The sequence below is a fragment of the Schistocerca serialis genome, chromosome 5, assembly GCF_023864345.2.
Source record: "Schistocerca serialis cubense isolate TAMUIC-IGC-003099 chromosome 5, iqSchSeri2.2, whole genome shotgun sequence".
Classification (NCBI taxonomy): domain Eukaryota; kingdom Metazoa; phylum Arthropoda; class Insecta; order Orthoptera; family Acrididae; genus Schistocerca; species Schistocerca serialis.
In genome coordinates, this window is record NC_064642.1 from 261,807,247 (window position 1) to 261,825,913 (window position 18,667).

Sequence of the window (18,667 nt, forward strand, 5' to 3'; positions counted from 1 at the left end):
TGTCATCATACATTTCATCAATTTCTTCATCATCTGTGGAGCTAGTTGGCATATAAACTTGTACTACTGTGGCAGGCGTGGGCTTCGTATCTATCTTGGTCACAATAATGCGTTCACTATGCTGTTTGTAGTAACTTACCCGCATTCCTATTTTTTTATTCATTATTAAACCTACTCCTGCATTAACCCTATTTGATTTTGTATTTATAACCCTGTATTCACCTGACTAGAAGTCTTGTTCCTCCTGCCGCCGAACTTCACTAATTCCAACTATATCTAACCTATCCATTTCCCTTTTTAAATTTTCTAACCTTTGTGCCTGATTAATGAATCTGTCATTCCACGCGCCGATCCGTAGAACGCCAGTTGTCATTCTCCTGATAACTACGTCCTCCTCAGTAGTCCAGGCCGTAGATCCGAATGGGGGACTATTTTACCTCCGGAATATTTTACCCAAGAGGATGCCATCATCATTTAACCATACAGTAAAGCATCATGCCTTCGGGAAAAATTACGGCTGTAGTTTGCCTTGCTTTCAGCCGTTCGCAGTACCAGCACAGCAAGGCCGCTTTGGTTAGTGTTACAAGGCCAGATCAGTCAACCATCCAGACTGTTACCCCTGCAACTAGTGAAAAGGCTTCCGCCCTCTTCAGGAACCACATGTTTCTCTGACCTCTCAACAGATACCCCTCCGTTGTGGTTGCACCTACGGTACGGCTATCTGTATCGCTGATGCACGCAAGCCTCCCCACCAACGGCAAGGTCCATGGTTCATGGGAGGAGGAAACTTGACTTGTAATGTGCAAATTAAAAGTTTCCCTTAAATTAGATAGCCTACACCTACATCGACAATCACGCTCTACTAAACACTATGAAGTGCATGACAGAGGGTAGCATTTATTAGGCTTTTCTTACGATTTCATTCAGTTATGCAGCACGGAATGAATGACTGTTTAAATGTATCTGTGCTCGCTATAGTTAGTCTAATCTTGTCTCAGCGATCCCTGTGGCAGCTGTAGAGTTGTAGTACATAATTACATTCTTAGATTCTTCATTTAAAGCCGGTTCTTGACACTTCGTTAGTAGTCTTTCTCGGGATAGTTTGCTGCTATCTTCAACCGTGTGCCACTAAAGTTTGTTCAGCTTTTTCCGAGGCGTCCTCATATGAGTCGAAGAATGCTACGATCATTCGTGCATCCCTTCTCTGTATACAATCAATATCTACTGTTAGTCCTATTTGGTACGAGTGGCACATATTTGAGTAATATTGTAGTATGCGGTCTGAGGCTCCTTGCCACGAATCGCACGGCTCCCCCCGATTGAGGTTAGAGTCCTCCCTCAGGCATCGATGTGTGTGTTGTCTTTAGCATAAGTTAAGATAGATTAAGCAGTGTGTAAACCTAGAGACCGATGACCTCAGCAGCTAGGTCCCATAGGAACTTACCACAAATTTCCAAATTTTTATTGTACTATGGTCACAAGAGTGTTTTATAAGCATTCTCATTTGCAGACTGGTTGTGTTTCCCTAGCGTTCTGTCAGTGAACCAAAGTCTGTCAGTTTCTTTTCTACGACTGAGCCTATATGATCGTCCATTTATATTGTTGCAAATTATTATATCCAAGTATTTGTGTGTCGTTCATATCGTAGTTATATGGAACTATAGTCTGTCGGTAAACTGAAGAGCGAGCGAGCGAGTTCCCACTCTGCCAACCCAGCTACGTCACAAGGCGCTTCTACAGGCTGTTTCACAACGTAGTACCGGTCCTGCCGAGGCCTGCGCTTTAAATCTGTGGCGAACCCGTGTACAGATACGTCTCGGCTGCGTTTATTTTTAGACAAATGCATTAACACCATAATGAATACAAAAAATGATAGCTTCTTCCGAAACACAACATTATAGTGCAATTAATAACACAAGAACGGAAGTCAGTATTCTGTTACAAACAAGAAACAAATGCCTGTTCATGTGAATGTATGTTCCTCTATTGCTATTCGTAAAACGAATAATGCAATCAGTCTGCAGAATTTAAGGCTTGTTCTTATTTTGTGTTTCTACTGAAAAGTAGAAGTTTTCTTTGAAGGACTGCATTGAAACTTAACAATTCCTGCGACACAAAGAGTGTTTAAAAAGTAAGCAGAAATTTATAATTTTGTGTGTTTTAGTAGTCCGATTTGCTCTACTTTTTCGTCACTGTCTTCGTAAACATCCCTCAAAAGGATGTGTTCAATGTTATGCAAATTGGGTATTTACTCTGCTGTCAGTTGTCAGAAAGGTTACATGTGTTTTGGTAGCATTAACGATTATTTGTTTTGTATAAAAATAAATTAGATAATCTGTACTAAATTTTGTTATAAGAATGGAATAAAGTGTATGACATTTTTAGAAATGGTAAATATTGCTTTTGGTGAGCCTGTTATGAGTAAACCAAGGGTAGACAAGTGGTATAAACATTCCAAAGCAGGGCTTAAAGGACATCGGTTTTACAAGCATGGATGAGATTAAAAATGCACAGCTAAGAGACCTATAAATTATCCCGAAGAAACAATTCCTAAAGTGTTTCGGGAATTGGAAAAAGCACTGGCATAAGTGTATAGTATGTAATCAGGAATATTTTGAAGTGGATAACGTTGCTGTAGATTAACAAATAAAGTTATTACCAAAAAATTAAAAAAAAGTGAACGCACCTCATATGTCAAGCTTTTTGCTTGGAAGTCCAGAATCGGTGTACATGTTTCGCAGGAAATTTCAGCAGTGTTTCGAAGAGCTACTGCGCACATGTTTTAAGCAATATGTCTTAGAATGAGGTGAATAGTGACCGAGATAGAGATCTGGTGTTCCATAAGCATCAAAGGTTTTACGTGATTTTGAAACTGTCAATAACAATGGCTTTCCTCCCAAAATTATTATTTTTCCTTCGTGGTGATTCCAGTAAACCATGCTTATTTTTCCATTCCTTACTTATGCGTCCTATTAGGTGAGGCTGATGTTTGAATAAATTGCAGCCCTTTGATTGGGACTGATAATATTAGCCAACAGTTCTTTTTGGGTCGCCTCTTTAATATACGCTGTAATAAGATTAGAGACGGTCGAACGGTCGTTACTCCTCAAATACCTCCTCTTCTTCGTATTCTGCATATTTTCTTGCAATGCTAGACGATTATCCATCACTCACGGATATCGAAGTACATCAGTAAGTATACAAATTTAACTGACCGACACTGGCAACTAAGATCCCACGAACAGAAACGACGTATTTCACTGCACGCCGATCTACACTGCTAGACAGATAACGGGCAACAGATTTTGGCTGCCCCTGTAGGCCGGTGGCAGAGTTCTTTCGGGAAAGACCACTTCCCCCACCAAAAGCACTGCTCGCTCTTAAGTTTACAGAAAGATTATACTTTCTTCGTTTTGTGAAATGCTGAATGTTTTTGAAACGCTATGTATTACTAACAAGGGAACCTCCCCATCGCACACCCCTCAGATTTAGTTACAAGTTGGCACAGTGGATAGGCCTTGAAAAACTGAACACAAATCAATCGAGAAAACAGGAAGAAGTTGTGTGGAACTATGAAAAAATAAGCAAAATGTACAAACTGAGTAGTCCATGTGTAAGGTAGGCAACATCAAGGAGAGGGTGAGATCAGGAGGGCCGTGGTCCGTGGTTAGCGTGAGCAGCTGTGGAACGAGAGGTCCTTCGTTCAGGTCTTCCCTCAAATGAAGCCGGCATGGTAGCTCAGCGTCCTCGGTCAGAGGGTTAGCTGCCCTCTGTAATAAAAAAACTGAGTTAATCGATCAAATACGAAGTTAAATGGATGTATTACGACGTCCGCCCCGAGTAGATGCAACGAACGAAAGCGAACAACATGAGACTAAAAAAATGAAAAGTTTAAGTTTAATTTTTTATTTTCAGTTTATGTGACAACCTCTTATGGTTTCATCACTTTCTTGGGAGTGATTATCACATCCACAAGAAAACCTAAATCGGGCAAGGTAGAAGAATCTTTTTACCCATTCGCCAAGTGTACAAGTTAGGTGGGTCGACAACATATTCCTGTCATGTGACGCACATGGCATCACCAGTGTCGTATAGAATATATCAGACTTGTTTTCCTGTGGAGGAATTGGTTGACCTATGACCTTGCGATCAAATGTTTTCGGTTCCCGTTGGAGAGGCACGTCCCTTCGTCTACTAATCGCACGGTTTTGCGGGGCTGTCGCAAAACACAGACACTTAATTCATTACAGTGAACAGAGACGTCAATGAACGAACGGACAGATCATAACTTTGCGAAAATAAAGAAAGTAAACTTTTCAGTCGAGGAAAGACTTGAACCAAGGACTTCTCATTCCGCAGTTGCTCACGCTAACCACGGGACCACGGCGCTCCTGAACTCACTCCTTTATGTTGCCTACCTTACACATGGACTACTCAGTTTGTATATTTTGCTTATTTTTTCATAGTTCCACACAACTTCTTCCTGTTTTCTCGATTGATCTGTGTTCAGTTTTTCAAGGCCTATCCACTGTGCCAACTTATAACTAAATCTGAGGGGGGTGCGATGGGGAGGTTCCCTTGTAAGTATTCGTATTCAAGAATCCCCTTTGTACTTGCAGGACGCGTAGAAGAGAAATGGGATCGGTCTCGGGCCACCGTCACCAGCCTGAACGAAATGTCAGATTTTGGGGAGGGAGAAGCGATACGCCGGTGAGAACACGCGGCCTTGGCGGTCCGTTATTGTACTGGCGGCGAGGCCCTCAGCCGCCGCCGCCCGGACAAGGACGCGCCGGCTTCCGGCCGGAGTAACGGCGAGCCAGCCGCAGCCGCAGCCGTGGACACCCGCTGCAGGACCATGGCCGCTTCCTACCGCTGCCGCTAACGTCCATCAGGCGACGCCTCTCCAACAAGTCGGCACTCATTCAGACGCCACCCCTCCAGGAACTCTCTGTTCCTTTTCTTAATTATACTTCTAGCAAACCAGAATTCTTTCTATCTTATTATCTATTTAATTAATTTAAGCGGCCTGCAAATAAATAACTGGAAAACAAAATAAACTCATACATATAAAGTATCTACAATATGCTCCATTATACTGCAGCATGTAATGGTATTTGAATTACGTAACCGTTACGGCACCTCACCTCAAACTCTCGATACCAGCAATATTCTACTGTGTTTCTGTAAAATAGTTAACATATTTCTGTGACAACATTCAGATTTGATTTCATTAATGTAGAGGTACTTCGGTACATCGACATGTATATATTGCAATGATATTATTCTTATGTGTATTCTTTCTTTTGTCACTATGATCTTTGACATACTTGTAACTCTGATTTTTGGGCGCATAAGCGGTTATTAGAGAGTCAAGCTTTGGTCGTCATGTTTAAAAGACGCAAATTGTAGTCAGTTTATGAAATGTGAACTTTAACAGTGACGAAGATATTTTCAAGTATGCTTTATATTGTGAAGTGATGTTTTGGAACGAGTTACGTGATATTGCAACAAAAGTAATAACAAAGAAGTGTAATTTAAATTCGTAGTGCTGATTACTTTTTTACATCACCATTGTCCTAACTTGGAAAAGTTTAATCTTCAAGAATGGTTTATGAAACACATCTATAAAACTTTTGAATATCGCAGAATAACACCTAGGCCTCTTTGCATCCGAGTTTGGAATAATCACTACCCAGATTTTCGACGATTGAGCCATGAGTTCACAACGAGACCAGCGTGGGAAACACGAAAAGATGAGTGACTAGTTTATCCATTATTTCAAGAAATGACTTTATTAACTGTGCTCTAATGACACCTGCCACATAATATAACTTTGTTGTTGCCCGAAAATGCAATATTTAGCAGCGTGAGCAACACTACAATCATAATTAATTTTTGACCTTTGTTGTGGTAGGGTTGTTAGAAGCACCAGGAATCATAGCAAATAATTAAATTTTACTTGTTGTGCGTAAACGGTACTGCATGAAGAAAAGAATGGTTCATATGGCTCTGAGCACTATGGGACTTAACTTCTAAGGTCATCAGTCCCCTAGAACTTAGAACTACTTAAACCTAACTAACCTAAGGACATCACACACATCCATGCCCGATGCAGGATTCGAACCTGCCACCGTAGCGGTTGCGCTGTTCCGGACAGTAGCGCCTAGAACCGCATGGCCGCCCCAGCCGGCTTGCATGAAGAATGCATGGTTAAATTTGTACGCAGTTTGGGTGTATACACCCTCTGAAGCATTGTGGGATGACTGTAGAGTAGAACCAAGGTTGGATGGCAAGTGTCTTCCCATGCTGGTTCAACACTAACTCATCATACGTAAGTCTCAGCAACACAAGGCCAGATGTTTTCAGTCGGAAGAGATATAGAGAACATGTAGCTCAGGACAACAGTCGAACAGCCTGCATATTCAAGAAGGACAAGACAGCATGGGCAACATGAAGTCCTGCTTAAGCTTTTTGGAAGATAACTTCAAGGAGACCTCGAAGATAGGGGTCACCCACCTGGTTTAACACCTCAGAAATGTAATGCCTGGTGTCTGCAATGGTTGCTACGACAACCCAGTGGCCGTTCATACCACCCGGCCAGATAGTGGGCATTTCTGACAATCACGAACCTCGCAACATTCGTTCTCCTCGGAGCCTCCCCAACGTGGACACATCCATTGTGTACGCCAAACGGGTTCCTATCCGGAAGTGTCCAATGGGCACAATGTTTCTGTAAGCGACCTTGTTGCCATCATCAGGTGTGCTGATGAAGTAGTCGATTGGTGGGCAGTGCGGTGGTTTTTACTCACCCTCTCCCCTCCCCCCTCCCTCCCTCTGATCTGCCATTTTATCTTCCGTCGTGCACAACGGACTGAAGCGCCAAGAACCGCTCGGCCACAGCGGCCGGCACCTTCTTGTTAATCAACACAATCAGTCCTTTCTGTCTAGCTCCACCCTTAACAATTGGAGCTTTAAATTAAAAATTTGAAGTAGTCAGAACTTATTTTGTCGAGATACAGTCAAAGAAGACATAAAACTGCAAGAGATATAATGAGCTGTGTATTCTTCTAACATTGGAAAGGAGTAGAACGAAGAATATAGTAAACACAAATAATCTAGCTAAAATGAAAGAATACTTGGAGAAACGTACAACAGCTTCTAGCAACAAAAATATAATCTACTTGGCACATGGTGATCAGTGATGCCACTGTAACAAATAATAGTCTGTGTGCCACAGGACTAAGCGATACCAACAAGTGTTTGAAAATGTGGATTGGTGGACACATCAATAAATCGACTTACAGGCATGGGTCAAAGTTCTCTATACTATATGACTTCTGAATTCAGATAACAGATTCAGATCTACAATTGGTGTAGCTGCCCTACTGTTGAACATGCACCTATTTACGCAAGTTGCTTTTTAGGAATGAGATTTTAATTAATCTGAAATTCATCTGACTGTCTGTAAATTAGATTGCATAAAAGAATGATTCACAAGAATAATCAGAATCACTAACTGTAATTTAGTTTAAATATGCCCTACCGCAAAATGCATCTCTTGAATTTACCTGAAATTTTACTAATCGATAACTGTTCCTAATATTCTGCCAAAATGTTCATTTAGACCCTAAAACAAATTCTTACCTTGCAACGGATAACTTGTCTCTGCTCTGGCTGCACTAGAGTGGTGAGCGGAAATAAATCACTGCCCTCCTTCTTATTCTTACTTCTTTTTAAATTGTTGTTTTAGCAAATCAGTTTTTGATTCTTTTTTTCAAAACTGTGAATTACTATGCACGGAAAAGAGCAAGGCATGACAATGCAAATTTTGCCAAACATTTTGCTTTGAACGGTGGGGGTATTCATTATGAAATATTTATAAAAGGCAAAAGGAAATACTTTGAAATTATAGTTCTGATGTGTGGGGTTTATCTGTTGTTCTGCGCTACAGATTAATCTGAGATGTACCCTTTACCCTGTGGCTCCTGCAAGGTGCAATTTCCACCCCCACACTACTACAGAAGTCAGACAGACGCTCCTAACGTTCTAAAGAGAAATGCCTGAAAAACTTTCAGCAATAAATATCTTCTGGAGTCGTCCATTGTAAGGAAATGACACAAAAATTCACAAAATTTCTTACATAACTAGTGGGATACTTGGGTACTGGAGTAACGCTAGTTAGTGTAAGAAAAACATGAAACTAACGAAAGTTGTTATTTATTTTGCAAAAGTTCTGAGAAATCACAATGGCACTTTTAGTTATGAATTGAACAAGTTATATCCTGGTTCTTTTCGGAATGTGAAGTTACCTTTCAAGGACAGGATTTGCTAATGAAATTTCTATACAAAGTTTAAGATGGTTGTTGACTTGGCAGAATGGCTCAACTTGAATAATAATCCTTTAGAATGTTGCTAGGTATGGTTGAGGCTGTCGCGTGTGAAATGGACTGAAGTTTACTGTTGTGGAGGAAATATGGGGCTCGCAATAGCTGTAGCGCACAATACCGTAAGCTGCGATGACTGCTGTCTGCGCCACTCGCTCCTGACAAATAAGATAACTCTCGTTCTATCTGGATTGACCTTCGCCAATCAAACTCTCCCTATGCCTTGACGAAGTCAAGGATTCCTATTCGCCCCTAGTCTAACTATTGGCGTGGTACAACGGTCAGATAACCAGTCCACTGCGATGAGTAGCACTTTGATTCGCTCTCGACAGAGGTTCTCTCCCAGTGAATTACTGAGGAGAGACTTGTTCCTCGCTCCAAGAGCGACAACGGAACGGCGCCTCTCCACGCCAGATGTGAAGGGGTATATCTCTCGGTCTCTTCCATTATTCCTTCAGCTCAAGGCGTCAGAAATAATGTCTGCCAATCAGCATTGCTCTTCTAAAACGGGAGAATGGCGTTTCGTTTAAGGCGACCAATCTGGAAACCTGTAGCATTGGCATTGGGCATTTGCTGTCTCTCTGTGGAAATCCCTGAAACTGCGTGCTATGTGTAAAGAATGCGTAGGCTGGCCGCTCCCACACAATGTAGTGGAATTTGCTTTAAGTCAAACATGGGATTGTTCCCCCCTTTCACTCGGGCCCATGCTGTCCGCTACGTGGTTGGTCACCGGCCGACATAGGTTGCGTCGTCCTCTGAAGGGACCGGCGTCTCGTTGGGCGGTTTCTCTCCCAAACTAAAAGCTTCTGTGACCGTCGTGTCTGGAATGTATGTGTGTATGCCAGCCTCGAGTATTTAAACCACGGTGTGCTTACTTGTTAATTGCATATCGTTTACGTGGATTCATACAACACTGACTTTATCTTATCGAGTTTGGGTTTTCTTGGATTCTTAATGCAATACTATGTAAGTAATCTAAATGAGGGAAGGTTAATTTGAAGGCTGACCACATGATTGATAGTTCTTTCTGATTTTCAACACGTAGATTTTATTTGACGCAATAAAATCTTTGTACAGTAATAATTTCTGAAGTCACACTTGCAGTTAAAAAATCAAAATAAGTTACCTTTTTCTGAAGTATTGTCCCTTTATGCAATCATTTTAAAAATAATCCTTCATCCTCTGGTTACACATCACGGAACATCTCAAATAGAAATCTCTCTGCAGCACATCTGCTGTCCAAGTTGCTCTTTCTGCGTTGATAAACAGCCTCTCTCCACGACTCAGTAACTACAGCTAGCGAAGACTCGACTGTTACCTTCTCGCCTGTCAACACTCGACTCAGTAACGCAAACTCTGGTAACTCGAGATCGCGTATCGTTTATGTATTCAGCATGCAAAGATTTTTAAGGGGACAAAATACCGAATAAACTGACAATCACCATTGTAACAAACCAAACTAACTGTAATTTAGTATCTTTTTGCTTAATGTGCGAATCTTTCGAGAGTTTCAGCACCATACGGAGTGATATGAAGGAGCACATAGCACTTCGCAAGAAGTAGTGATACGAGACACGTCGTTATGACGAGACTGGTTATATCAGACGTGATATGTTTCCCAGAACAAAAGATAATTCAGTTTTCTTCTTTCCACTCCCGATATCCAGTAATACCTGCTGATGACTTGGAATAGTGGCTGAAACTATCGTAGCTTTTACAGTATGATCCAGAGGAATTAGAAGAATTTTCTTCGCTATCATGCCACTGGATGATCTGTATGTTTACGAATAGAGTTCCCTACATAATCACCCTCGGCGGGCAAAGGAAATCCCTCCCGTGGCCTGCATATCGTCTTGAGGCTTGCAGGCTTCAAAATAAAATGTGATCCTCGACTATGTATCCTCAGACTCAGAGTTGAAATATTAAAAGTTTTGGCTGGTTTCGTTGTCTAGGGGGTAGGATACGTAGTTGCCGCATTACATGCCAAATACTGCTGAGTCTATAGTACACTATATGAATACACACATGAATCGAATGGTCGAAGATTCCTATCACTTGGCAATTGCGAATTTTGAATGTAACATAGAAATTTATAAATGAAAGATTGCAATTACATAAAATCTGCAGGTCCTATTTTAACGAATTTAAATGATGAATAAGATAGCAGAAGTACTTTTAAGACTGCCGTTTATTTCTGCAAAACATGTATTGGTGTCGATGGTCCAGCAATTAAATAAAATATAAGTTGAGTAACAGGGAAAAAATAGATTCCTACTTCTCCTGCTTCACATAATTAGTTATGAACATCAACATAGCTCGCAAGATATTCACTTCTAAACACATACAACGTCTTCACTGCAGCAGCCACGGAAATCTCACAAGTGCACAAGTCGGCACTACAAAATTTTTCTATCTCCCACGACCACACGCAAACTTCTCAAAACTCTCCAAGTATTTCATGTCACCCTCCGTTGCTCGTTCCTGTCCAGAACTCCCTCGTGTCCTGTACATCCTGATGCTCCTCCCCCACCTCCACACAGTCTCTCCCTTGACTTCGGTAGTCACCTACCATACTAACGACTGCTGTGATTGGCTAGGGCACTCCCGCCATGTCTCCAAGCCAACGCACACTCACAAACATATTGAAACACGTACAAAACATTGGATTTACATTTAAATAACTTGAAATTATATAAATATTCCTATGGCTGGACCATAAACACGCTCTTACACACATTATTAAATACATAAACAAATTAAATAAACATACATCAAAGGAATAGAAGCAAAAGTAGGCCAGTAGCCTAATGTCTCTATGCTTTCTAAAGCACAGTAAATATTTGACCAGTTTCTTTATAAATAGTGCATATCGGATACAAACAAAGACAAAGACGAATAATTATATATTTATAAGCATACTGCTACCGTTTTTTCGTGTAACTATGGAGTACGTATGGCCTGACGCGATCCTTAGTAATCGGCCACTTTGACCTCCAATAACTCATGTACTATTCAAGTTACATGCCTGTAATTCATACCGATTTAGGTTTACACAAATAGCTTCCTAAAGACACGTCGATGGGCAAAACTGGATGAACCGTTTAGATTTTGGAAATTCGTTTCTGGGTGTTACTTGTATAATTTATGGTCAGATACTAAACACGAGCGGTGCAAGTAAGACTGACATCAGTTTCTAATGAGTTCTGATTCGGTATTAGACGCTGTTGGTGACAAAACGTAAAACTGAATGAAAGTACAGAAACGCTATCCTCGTTCAAAAACAATCGTTCCTTAATTTCATTATATACGCATATTTATGTGAAAAAAAGTGTGTTTTTGAGAATTTTCGGATGATTTCAAACAAATATTTTGAGAATTTTTCGAAGCTACGAGTGTTATGAAGAAATTATTAACATGTTTCGTAGTAAATGGACGTTAGTGACTGGCATTTTTGTATATAACTAACATGTGGCATCACATTAGTTTTCTCTTTTAACAGGAATAAATATTGTCAGCATTTATCGGGAATTAACAGTGTTGTCGAATTTACTAGTGAGCATAACCACAAAAAATGTTTCACAGAAACTATAAATGTTATATCATTTTTTTCTGCTGACATCATACGTATTCCTTTTCACCTGTTAACTGCTTCATTTCAAAAACAATGCTCACAATACTTGCAGCACATCAGAACTACATATTAAAAGAGAATCAGCAAGCTTAGTAAAAGTTTTTTAACTGTTCTGTAAAATGTTGCACCAGTCACTACGCAGCCTCACTCTGTATGCTGTTCTCGGTAACGGGATGGGTTAGATGCTGTTCATAAGTATCTAAAAATCGCCCACATTACTGTCGAGCCATTGGAAACTGCTGCAGTTGTGTATGTTGGGAGGAGTACTAGGAGCATGTAGCTGAGATACCAAGTCTTTCTTTTGACTGTGCTTGATGTTGAAATGGCTCTGAGCACTATGCGACTTAACTTCTGAGGTCATCAGTCGCCTAGAACTTAGAACTAATTAAACCTAACTAACCTAAGTACATCACACACATCCATGCCTGAGGCAGGATTCGAACCTGCGACCGTAGCGGTCGCTCGGCTCCAGACTGTAGCGCCCAGAACCGCACGGCTACTCCGGCCGGCTATGTGTGCTTGATGTGTCAATGGTAAGTCTAGGCGCCGTGTACGGGCATGACAGGAAGCATAGAGAACTCAGGGATGTTAGACCCACTCCACTAACCAACTAACCAACAAGTTTGACGTCCTGTCTCTAACTGAAATTGAGGCACTGAGACTCACTTCATCTGTTGGGAAACAAAAAAATGGCTCTGAGCACTATGGGACTCAACTGCTGAGGTCATTAGTCCCCTAGAACTTAGAACTAGTTAAACCTAACTAACCTAAGGACATCACAAACATCCATGCCCGAGGCAGGATTCGAACCTGCAACCGTAGCGGTCTTGCGGTTCCAGACTGCAGCGCCTTTAACCGCACGACCACTTCGGCCGGCTTGTTGGGAAACATACTGAGTCCCGAGCCAAGAGGAGACAAACGTAAAAGGGTAAGATCTATTAATTATCAGCAATTCAAACATGTTGCGGATAATGGCAGCAAGGATTGAGAAGGACACCATGTGCGCTGGAATGTATTCCTGCGATCCTCATTTGGCATGCTGAAGAGAGAATTCCGCCAGTCACTGAGGGAACAGAGTGCAACCGACTGCAGACTGTGGCAGACTTTGGAACAAAGGATGTTTGTCGTCTGGGTTTCGATGTCATATTTGGATCATTCCAGTAACTGCCAGAGAAGGTTGAGAATACCGGCCTTGCTCATGAAGGAATGGACAGAGGTTGAAGGCACTGTCTTGCCCTTGGGGATGAGAAACTGCCCTTAAAGGCGAAAGAATTACCAATGATCAACGGCATGAGTAGGCACAAGCCCATAATCTGCAGCATTGTTCTCAGAGCAGATCATGGGCCTCTGGTTCTGAGCCGAATGGAAGGCTTTTATCAGAGACTTCGAAGGTTCTATGACAAGCTAGGCTGCAACTTTTGCAGTGGGGTTGAGGACTGTAGCGTAACGAAGTGCCTGAGTTCGAAAACTCATATAATACTAGATACAGAAATAGGATAAAACCCGAAATTGACAGTATTGAGGTTTTGTGGGGAAATTTAAGAGTATATCGGTGGGTAAGCTAGTGGAAACTGGAGGTGGTGTATTTGTTGCAGCTGACAAGAAATTCAGAGCCACTGAGATATAAACTGAAACTGGATGCGAGATTCTTTGGCCAAGGCTCAGTATCAGGTATGGAAGTAAAATTATAATTGTATATTTCCATCGACCACTAGATACACTTCCTGAAGTAACCAGAAACTTTACAGAAAACCTCAGTTCTCTAGTACATAAGTTCCCCAACCACTCCGTAATCATCGGAAGAAAATTTGACGATCCAACAATTGTAGTGCAAGAGTTCTTGATGGAGAGGAATTTGGGTTAGGGGTTATGTAGGCGTGGCCCTAATCTATAAAATCGTTTATTAACAACATAAGTAATTTCACACAAACACAATAACACAAATTAATAATAAATCAACGATATCCTGCCCTGAGCTAATGCTTAACTACGTTCTCGGTACCGGATTCGAAACCCGCCACCGCTTCAATTTTAATAATTAGCATTGGCGGCCGAAGACTTTCAAAGACCCTCATACTAGCAACGGCTTTGTCAAAGAGCGAGGAGTATTGGACAGTGGTTGAAGGCACTGTCGTGCTCTTGGGGTGGGAAACTGCCCCTAAAGGCGGAAGAATTAGCAATGATCAACGGCATGAGTATGCACAAGACAATGCAAACTATTGCACTAAAGACACATTACGTGCATCCACAGGACAAGTGGCCTGTAACAGAAAAAGGGTCATGATGAGATCTCCAATGGCAAAAGATTCCGGAATAATCCGCCAATCGAATCTGGGAGGGGACTGCCAAGGGGGAGATGAATATGAGAAAAAGACTGAATAACCAGAGGCTCAGTCTAGATATAGTAGGGGGTATTGAAGTGGAAAGAAGACAAGGATTTATGGTCAGATGAGTCTAGAGACCCGTGGTCTAGGGGTAGCGTCTTTGATTCATAATCAAAACGTCTTCGGTTCCGGATTCGATCCCCGCCACTGCCGAAATTTTGATAAATAATCAGCATTGGCGGCCGAAGACTTCCGGCATAAGAAGTCAGCCTCATTCTGCCAACGGCCTTGTCAAAGAGGGCGGAGGAGCGGATAGAGGTTCAGGGCACTCTCTTGTCCTAGGAGTGGGAAATTGCTCCTAAAGGTGGAAGAATCAGCTATGATCAACGACATGAGGATGCAGAAGGCAATGGAAACCACTGCATTAAAGACACGTAACGTGTATCCACAGGACATGTGGCCTGTAATTGAAGAAGTGCCATGATGATCTCTCCATTGGCAAAAGATTCTGCAATAGTCCCCCATTTTGATCTCCGGGAGGGGACTGCCAAGGGGGAGGTTACCATGAGAAAAAGATTCAGTGCGGCTCTCGCAGCCGAGCGAAGCAGACGTGCGGTGTGTGCTCTACGCTGTCAGAGAGAGCCCGCGCGCCTTGTTTACTTTCTTCGGCCGACACTAACGTGACGCCGTAGCGCTACAAGACCATGGCAAACCAATACAGAAGATCAACCTTGAAATTCACATTTCGGAACGACTTTACCCGACCAAAGGCGCTCGAAGTCGAACGCTTTTTAAAAGAGGAAGCCAAGATCCCGGCTGCCGACATTGTCGGCATTCACTTTTCGATCGTCAGTAGCACGGTCTATGTAAAGCTCATAAACGAAACTACATGCGACAAGGTGCTTCGTGAGATGAAACAAGAACTCCGCTTCTGCCACGCAGATGGCAATGTTGGCAACGTCGAGGTTGGTCATGCCGCAATGGGACTGCGGACTATCCGCATATTCGAACTTCCATTTGAACTCCCGGCGGCAGAAGTTGTAGCGGCGCTCCGCCCCTACGGCACGGTACACGAACACGTGGCTGAAAAATGGACCCAGTTTAAGACGTATCCCGTACTCAATGGAGTACGCCAAGTGCGCATAGATCTCCAACGACACGTGCCATCCTATCTACAGATAGGAGGATGCCGGGCCATAGTTATTTATGACGGCTAGCCGAAGACGTGTTCCGGATGCGGCAAAGAAGGACACCTTCGTTCCGAGTGCCTCCAGCGTCGGATCACACAACTCCCACCGAAGGACGTTGCACCACCAGCGGCGAAGACTGTTCTACCCGTGACTTACGCGGCGGCGCTCACGACGTTCTCCACACAACAGACACGGCCGACCGCTTCAGCGGTACAAGAATCACTTTTCACGGACAAAACCTGGATGATCCGCCGACCTGGCCAGTGGTGGAAAATAGTACTACGACACTCGAGCTACCGAACGCGACAGACATTGACGCCGGCAAGATGGCAATTGATTCCCTTATTGTACCGACCGAAGCGTTTGTTCCGGCGGATCGTGAGTCAGTGCCGTCTTCTGACAATGAAGGCCATGTACGGAAACAGCGATCACCGAAACGCCGAAAGCGCCGTCGTCGGACCGTGTCGGAACACAGCGGTTCGCATTCGGCCGGGGAAGAACAACTGACCCCTCAAGAAGCCAGTTGCGAAGCTGGGGCTGTTTCCACTGACTCCAACCTTGCAGAACAGACAGAAAAACATGCAGCTTTCGAACATCAGCCCATTGACAGAAACAGTGAGCAGCGGGAAGGTACCAGTGCAGGCAGCGAAGTCGCCCGGTCCCTTACTACCAAACATTCCGAGGCTATGGAACATGAACAGACATCCGCGCCCGCCTCGTGGGCCGAGGACGTCGAGACACAAGATGCCGACCCGCGGCCAGCTGAGGCGCCGCCGGATCATGCAGCATAAGCAGCACAGGGAGGACCGCGTTTGGTGGGGGGTGACATTACTTCCGATGTTCGCTTCTCTCCAACTTCAACATGGATAACCTCGCCCAAACAACGCGTTGCCAGGCTTACTGCCTGGCGACAATGAATATCAACATGATCAGTTCTCCTGTCAAGATCCAACTTTTGAAAGAAACCATACGAGCCATGGGAGTTGACTTTGCTTTCCTACAAGAAGTGAAAACGACTGCACTCCCGCACTTTTACGGTTACGCCACACATGTGACGCCCGGTAGCCCTGCAGACACCGGAGTGGCGATATTAGTGCGTGAAGGTATTGAAGTTACCGACGTCACGTTTCTTCCCCCCGCGCGAGGAATAGCATTTACGGCACTCAACACCCGATTCATTAATGTTTACGCGCCGTCGGGTACCACAAGACGTCACGACTGCGCCAGATTCTACTCCACAGATGTCGCTCCCCTTTTCCTTGGACGATACGACCACAGCGTCTTCGCCGGCGATTTTAATTGCGTACTTCACCCCAAGGACCAAATCCCACATTACATGCCTTGTCCGGAACTAGGTGCGATGATCCAAGAACTTCACTTGTGCGACACGTGGGAAAAAGTCCACGGTAACCGCTCTGGCCACACTCATCTTACCAGTCATTCGGCCAGCCGACTTGACCGCATATATGTGTCACAAGATCTCACACAAGGTGTGGTGGACGCCGAATTATGACCTCAAGCCTATTCCGATCACAGTGCCTATATCTGCACTATACACCTACGCCCCCAACAAGTCTGGCGCAGCAATGGCTTTTGGAAGCTCAACATAACTCATCTCCAGGACCTGGATTGCCGTCGGCAAGTTGCAGCAACGTGGACTGACTGTGAACGCCGCCACCCACGATACACCTCGACCCTGGAGTGGTGGCTCCTCTGTGCCAAACCAGCAATCCGTAGGACACTTATGCGATATGGCAAGGACGTGACTGCGTGGCATCGACAGACCCTCGATTTTTACTACGCGGCACTCAGGGACCTCGACGCCTTACCCCCTTCCCCGGAGAGACAACATGACCAAAGCAGAATCAAGGCTCACATACTATCATTGACGAAGCGTCGACTAGAAGGTGCAGTAGTCCGCTCGCGACGGCACGACCGAACGGTTGCAGAGGAACCCACTATGCACCACGTTGTGGCGGATAAGCGCCGACAACGTCCACATTTAATCACCCAACTCAGGACACACGATGGTCGCTTATGTACGACCCAAGCAACCATAGTAAAGGCGGTGGAGGATCATTTTCGTCATCTTTACAAGGTAAGAACCGTCATTGACGAGGCCACTACTGAAGTGTTACAGCAGATAACACGTACTATCGACGAGGCTACCGTGAATGCACTAACAGAGGAAATCTCACTCGAAGAAGTCGAAGACGCCGTGGACAAAGGTGCGGCCAATAAATCTCCTGGACCTGATGGATTGCCCATCGAATTCTACCGGACTTTCCGTGACATCATGATGCCTCGCTGGGTTATAATGTTCCGCGAACTTATGTCTCCAGACTGTGTTGTGCCGCCAGCGTTTGTAGAAGGTCTCCTCATACCAGTACACAAGCCAGGTGGAGGGCTATCGATTAACGACTATCGGCCGCTTACAATGTTGAACGCCGATTACAAGATTTTCACCAGGATTATGGCAAGCCGTATTAAGACGACTTTGCCGATGATCCTCGCTCCAGAACAGACGTCGCAGGGGGGAGAAGCCAACATACACATGGCCACCGGTGACTGCAGGGACTTAATAGCGATCGCTTCTGCGTGCCGTCTGAGAGCGGCGATCGTCTCCGTCGATTTCAACCGCGCCTTTGATAGAGTGCACCAAAACTTCCTCCTACGAGTGATGGACTGTATGGGATTCCCCCCGGGCCTCATCGACACCCTACGGCGTCTTTGGACCGCAGCCAGCTCACACGTCCAGGTCAATGGAAGGACGGTAGGACCAGTACCCATTAAGAGGTCTCTACGACAGGGTTGTCCCCTTTCTACCTACCTTTATGCAGTCGCACTCGAGCCACTCCTAGGGGGCCTTAACCACCGCCTATTTGGTATCACGCTGCGGGACGTCACCTTTCGCTATAGGACATACGCTGACGACCTGCTACTGCTGGTTCGTTCCAATGACGAAGTTCAAAGCGTACTAACCTGGATTGAGCGATACGGACAGGCCGCAGGCAGTCTTCTGAACATCAACAAGTCGGCGGCGTTGAACATTGGTCGTGGTCTCGGACCGGAAGCCCTCGCTCCCCTCCCACCAGTTTCTGATCTGCGATATTTGGGCATCACGTTCAAGAAAGATGT